This window comes from Mus musculus, chromosome 14 (assembly GCF_000001635.26).
Source record: "Mus musculus strain C57BL/6J chromosome 14, GRCm38.p6 C57BL/6J".
NCBI classification, from domain to species: domain Eukaryota; kingdom Metazoa; phylum Chordata; class Mammalia; order Rodentia; family Muridae; genus Mus; species Mus musculus.
In genome coordinates, this window is record NC_000080.6 from 19,132,805 (window position 1) to 19,139,798 (window position 6,994).

The following is a 6,994-nucleotide window of genomic DNA, read 5'->3' on the forward strand; positions in this document are numbered from 1 at the left end:
TAATTTTTTCCAATAGGACTTGAAAGACCATGGTAAAAATTATTGTGGAGGTATGTACAGACCTCTGTAACCTCCCTTGCACAGCCTGAAATCAGGCTGAGCAGGCTTGACTGTTATCTCTAGGAGATCACCGAGGGTGGAGCCTGCCACCTTATTGTTCTGCCACCCCCGCTGCTGCTACCTGCCACCTAGCAGTTGTTCCAGAGTCTACATGTGGTTACCTGCAGCTGGACTCCAAAGATAATTTGGCAGGAATGGGCCCCTCCCCCTTCTTTATAAGCCTGTGTTCCAGGATATTAAAATTGTGCTTTGATCAGAATCTGGACTTAGCTCTGTTCTTTCTCTCATCCATCTAGTTTCCTCTCTGTCAGCCTGAGTCTGCCTCTTCAGCCATGTCCCGTTTCTTGCGATCTGCTGGACACTCTGCAACAGTTTGGCGCCTGAACAGGGACCTGAAGAATGCCAGAAGGACGCTGAGAGAACGCTGTCTGTGTGGAGCTCCATGGGAAAGTAAAGGGTCTTTTGTATTGGGCACCAGAGCAACAAACAGGTACACATGCTAGCGCTAGCTTAAAATTTCATTTTTTAACGTGTTGCTGAGGGTGTGGTAGGATACGAACTAAGCTTGAATCAGTGCTAACCCAACGCTGGATCTGCTTAGGTCAGCAGCAAATTAATCGGAACTAGAAACTGGAATCAGGCGGTTGTCAGCTTCCAAGAGCTGCGTCAGGCAAAAGGAGTAGGGCTTGAAGTACAATTGGTAAGAAATTTTTTAGATAGGATAGATTCTTGTTGCCCATGGTTCAAGGAAGAAGAAATACTAGATTACAGAACCTGGGAGAAACTTGGTGAGGCCTTGAAAATCACTCAGGCAGATAATTTCACCTTAGGCCTCTAGGCGCTCATAAAAGATGTTATTAAAAAGATGATCTCTCAGGGGTCAGATTGTACCCAGGCAGAGCTTGTAGAATCTCAGGAAGAGTGCCTATCAGAGAGGGCCTTCTTAGAGAAGAGTCCTCTTAACTCTAAATTTGATAGATGTGGAAACTCTGATGATGAACTAATTTTAGACAAAGATCACTCAGAAAGAGGGGCTGCCAATTATTTTAATGAGAATTGTCCTTCTTGCGAGTCTTCCACTCCACCTATGGTCCCCACCTTGGGAGATGCTACTCAAAGGGACACACGACTAAGCAAATTAGAGTTTGAAATTAGGCTTCAGAAGTTGACTAATGAGCTTCGGGAGCTAAAAAGGATGTCAAAAGCGGGGAAGAGTAACTCTTCTGAAATATACCAAGTGCAGCTAGAAAGAGCTGTGAGTCAGGCTTGTGGGAGAGGACAGAATACGTCTGATATGTTAGCCTTTCCTGTGGTCGAGGTAGTTGATCAGCAAGATACTAAAGTCAGACATTACCAGACTTTGGATTTCAAGTTGATAAAGGAGTTAAAAACAGCTGTTGTGCAAAATGGCCCTTCAGCCCCTTTCACTCAAGCATTACTGGATACAGTCATGGAGTCACACTTAACCCCCCTAGATTGGAAAACTCTTTGTAAGGCTACCCTGTCAGGAGGAGATTTTTTTGCTTTGGGATTGTGAATGGCAAGACGCCAGTAAGTAAGAAAACTGCTACTTTCAAAGTTCAGATCGGTAATTTAGACTGGGATAGCAACATGCTTCTAGGAGAGGGTCCATATGAGGGCCAGACAAATCAGATTGATTTTCCCATTGCAGTGTACATGCATAATCGCAGCGGCTGTGCACCGTGCTTGGGGACTGTTACCAATTAGAGGGGATATTGGTGGGAGTTTAGCTAGCATTTGGCAGAGTTCTGATGAGCCTTACCAGAACTTTGTGGATAGGCTGTTGATAGCAGCTAGTAGAATCCTTGGAAAGTCTGACATGGGAAGTCCTTTCATTATGCAATTGGCTTATGAGAATGCTAACCCAATGTGTTGCGCTGCCATTCAGCTGCACAAAGGACAGACAGATTTAGCAGGATATGTCCGTCTTTGCGCAACTTTAAACTTTAACTTTGCACATGTTTTAAGTGTGGAAGTTTGGATCATTTTAAAAGTAAGTGTCCTAAGAACAAAGGAGAGTGGGCAAGCAGGCCATGCCCCAGGAATTTGTCTCTGGTGCAGAAAGGGCAACCACTGGGCTAGGGTGTGCAAGTCTAAGCCAGGCATTCTGGGCCGCCAGGAAATGAGGGAAGGGGTCAGCTCCAGACCCCGACTTACTCGAAGAGAGCAGCGTATGGGGCTATAAATCTGCTGCCCAGACAAAAAGATCAGTTTTTGAGCTTGTCAGGTCAAACCCAGGAGGATTGGACCTCTGTTCCACCACCCACGCAGTATTAACCCCAGAAATGGAAGTCCAAACTCTGCCTACCAGTCTTTGCACATCTACCTGTAGAAACTTGTGGATTTCTTTTAGGATGAAGCAGTTCTATTGTAAAAGGCCTGCATATTTATCCAGGTGTTATAAATAATGATTATGAGGGAGAAATTAAAATCATAGCTGCTTCCCCTCATGGTGTTATAACTGTACCCGCTAATCAGAGAATTTCTCAACTTGTTTTAATCCCTTTACATCAGTCACCATATAGATACTTTAAAAATGAGAGAGGACAAAGTGGCTTTGACTCTTCTGGTGTGAATTGGGTTCAATCTATTGCTAATCAGAGACCTAACCTTAAATTGACGTTTGATGGAAAAAGGTTTGAAGGATTAATAGATACTGGAGCCGATGTAACAATCATTAGAGGGCAGGACTGGCCCTCAAAATGGCCTTTGACTGATAAGCTCACTCATTTTCAAGGACTTGGGGTATGCAAGTAACCCAAAACAAAGTTCCAAATTGCTAACTTGGAGAGATGGGGATGGAAAATCAGGAAAAATTCAGCTATATGTTATGTCAAATTTGCCTGTAACTCTATGGGGAAGAGATCTCTTGTCAAAGATGGGCATTATAATGTACAGTCCTAATGAGATGGTGACTAAGCAGACATTCAGGCAGGGACTTTTGCCTGGTCATGGACTAAAAAAGAAGGGACAAGGAATTAAGACTTTTGAGGATCCTAAACCTCACTCTAACACAAGAGGTTTAGAGTATTTTCTGTAGTGGCAACTATCTAGCCTGCATCCCACGCCAATAAAATCCAATGGCTTAATGATATTCTGGTGTGGGTGGATCAGTGGTCTTTACCTAAAGAAAAAAATAGAAGCTGCTTCTTCACTAGTGCAGGAGCAATTAGAAGCAGGACATTTAGTGGAATCTCACTCTCCTTGGAATACACCAATTTTCATTATCAAGAAAAAAAATCTGGTAAATGGAGACTGTTACAAGATTTAAGAAAGTTAATGAGACTATGATACCTATGGGACCTTTATAACCTGGGTTTTTCTCCCCAGTAGCCATTCCTAAAGGATATTATAAAATTGTGATAGATCTGAAAGACTGTTTCTTTACTATTCCTTTGCATCCAAAGGATTGTGAAAGATTTGCTTTTAGTGTACCTTCTATAAATTTTAAGGAACCTATGAAGAGATATCAATGGACAGTCCTCCCACAGGGCATGGCTAATAGTCCTACCTTATGCCAAAGGTTTGGGGCACAGGCCATTCAGCCTGTGAGACAACAATGGCCAATGATTTACATCACTCATTTCACAGATGATGTTTTGATGGCAGGAAAAGACCCCCAGGATTTGCTTTTGTGTTGTAGAGATTTACAAAAAGCTTTAGCTGAAAAAGGATTACAAAGAGCTCCTGAAAGATACAAACTCAGGATCCTTATAATTATTTGGGCTTTAGACTTACTAATCAAGCTGTTTTCCCCAGAAGATAGTTATTCGCAGAGACAACTTAAGAACCTTAAATGATTTTCAAAAATAGGTGATATTAATTGGCTTCGCCCCTATTTAAAGCTTACTATAGGGGAGTCGAAACCTTTATTTGATATTCTTTTTTTTTCCATTTTTTATTAGGTATTTCGCTCATTTACATTTGCAATGCTATACCAAAAGTCCCCCATAGCCACCCACCCCCTCTCCCCTACCCACCCACTCCCCTTTTATGGCCCTGGCGTTCCCCTGTACTGGGGCATATAAAGTTTGCGTGTCCAATGGGCCTCTCTTTCCAGTGATGGCCGACTAGGCCATCTTTTGATGCATATGCAGCTAGAGTCAAGAGCTCCGGGGTACTGGTTAGTTCATAATGTTGTTCCACCTATAGGGTTGCAGATCCCTTTAGCTTCTTTGGTACTTTCTCTAGCTCCTTCATTGGGGGCCATGTGATCCATCCAATAGCCGACTGTGAGCATCCACTTCTATGTTTGCTAGGCCCAGGCATACTCTGACAAGAGACAGCTATATCAGGGTCCTTTCAGCATAATCTTGCTAGTGTATGCAATGGTGTCAGCATTTGGAAGCTGATTATGGGATGGATCCCCGGATATGCTAGTGTCTACATGGTCCATCCTTTTATCTCAGCTCCAAACTTTGTCTCTGTAACTCCTTCCAAGGGTGTTTTGTTCCCACTTCTAAGGAGGGGCATAGTGTTCACACTTCAGTCTTCATTTTTCTTGAGTTTCATGTGTTTAGGAAATTGTATCTTATATCTTGGGTATCTTAGGTTTTGGGCTAATATCCACTTATCAGTGAGTACATATTGTGTGAGTTCCTTTGTGAATGTGTTACCTCACTCAGGATGATGCCCTCCAGGTCCATCCATTTGGCTAGGAATTTCATAAATTCATTCTTTTTAATAGCTGAGTAGTACTCCATTGTGTAGATGTACCACATTTTCTGTATCCATTCCTCTGTTGAGGGGCATCTGGGTTCCTTCCAGGTTCCGACATAAGATCACTAAGGAGCAGGAAAGAATGATTGTAAAACAATGTCCTAAATGTATTACATTATCTCCAGTGCCACATTTAGGAGTCAATCCTAGAGGTCTTATGCCTAATCATATTTGGCAAATGGATGTAACTCATTATGCAGAATTTGGAAAATTAAAATATATACATGTTTGTATTGATACTTGCTCAGGATTTCTTTTTGCTTCTCTGCATACAGGAGAGGCTTCTAAAAATGTAATTGATCATTGCCTACAAGCCTTTAATGCCATGGGATTGCCTAAACTTATTTAGACAGATAATGGGCCATCCTATTCTAGTAAAAATTTTACTTCATTTTGTAAAGAATTTGGCATCAAACACAAAACTGGAATTCCTTACAACCCCATGGGACAAGGAATAGTTGAACGTGCTCATTGCACCTTAAAAATTGGCTTTTAAAGACAAAACAGGGGCAGTTATATCCCTCAAGGTCACCAAAGGCACATCTTGCCTTTGCTTTATTTGTTCTAAATTTTTTGAAAACTGATGTTAAAGGTCAGTCTGCAGCTGATCGCCACTGGCATCCAGTTACTCATGGTTAAGTGGAGGGACCCAGTAACTAAAGATTGGAAGGGTCCTGATCTGGTTCTAATCTGGAGAAGAGGTGTGGTCTGTTTTTTCACAGGAAGAAGATGGAGCACGATGGCTGCCTGAGAGATTAATTCGTCAACTGGACACAGAAACTGAATCTTCTAGTAAGTATGACTCTGATTATGGCTAAAATCCTCTTTAGCCAAAAAGTCAGTTCAGAGCACAGGCTCCACTCCCAGAGAAGCTGTGGTCTTCCTGCAATTCTCAAAGCCATCTCCCCCACAAGGAGGCCAGATACTGAGCTTGAGCCTTGCTAATTTGCAACTGAATAAAGTACCTGGACTTCCCCAAAAGAAGCTTTTGTACTGTTACCTTTCACTGTCTGGATTTTGTTTTTCAAGCAGGTCAATCAACACTCTTCAGCCTGACTGTGGCGGGCGTGCATCTCCGCCCCCAAGAGCAAGCAGGTGGCAGCTACTAATTTTCATTCTAAAAGCATTCCAGTACATATTGTGACTTTTGGTCTGATTTGGGATTAAGGTTTGCTAGGAGGGCTAGAAAGGCAGAAATTTCAAATATTAGAAGAATATGGTTTTTATTCTGATAAGACGAGCTTAGTCTCTTAGCTGGTCTCCAGTTTTCCACCCTTGCTGCAAATGCAAGTTCCCCTTGGTTCCTCAGGCTTTGGCGATAATAGGGACGAGGAGTGTGACTTCCAGCTCCTAATATAACCTAAGAGCCACAAATTGTGGTATTACAAGTGGCATAATTCTTGTAGAGGCCTTGCTGAATCTGAGGTTGACAATTCTCCTTTAGGAGCTGCACAGGGCTCAGAACTGTGCATGCTGGTTCGTGATAATACAAATCTAGTATGGGCACCAGCGTGGGTACGAGGCTAAATACTGCAGGGGCAGGTCCAACTTGACCATTTCTGAGTTCCCTGAGAGACACACCAGTTTGGATGGAGGTTGGTATCTAGTTCCAGTTACAACCAAAAGAATCTTTCTGAGGCTCTGCCTCCCCTCCCCTAAAAGATACCAAGAGCCATGATTGTGGGTCGTGACAGCACCCATGGGAGAAATCAGGTCAATGCTCCCCCAGCCATGTTTAATGCCTGCTCATCCAAGGTTGAGAAAATCATTTGATCACCTCAGTTAAATGTGGCCTTATTAAATTTAATTCAAAGGGGGGAGAGGTTGGAGACCATACAGTGAAAAGGCAAGCCCTTCACAGTCTCCCACCCTAACAAGCCAAATGGTCTTGTGCTAAGGAGCTGGTCATCACCCCCTCCTCCCTGTTCCCTGCCTGTCACCCAAGGCTGTTAAGGAGGATCCATGTGCTCTCCTTTAGTGTTATCTTATCATAGTGCCTTTTAAAATTGAATCCTGATACAATTAAGTCTTTGCCAATGTTCTAACGTCCTAGAAAGACTGTAAAACTGACAACTTGGAATTCAGTAGGAATTCAGCAAGGAAGTTACCTATTCAGTAACTAATTTAGCAAAAGACAGAGCCAACAGCTCAGGGCTAGTCTGCAAAATGTTTACTAGGACATAAAGGACAGTCT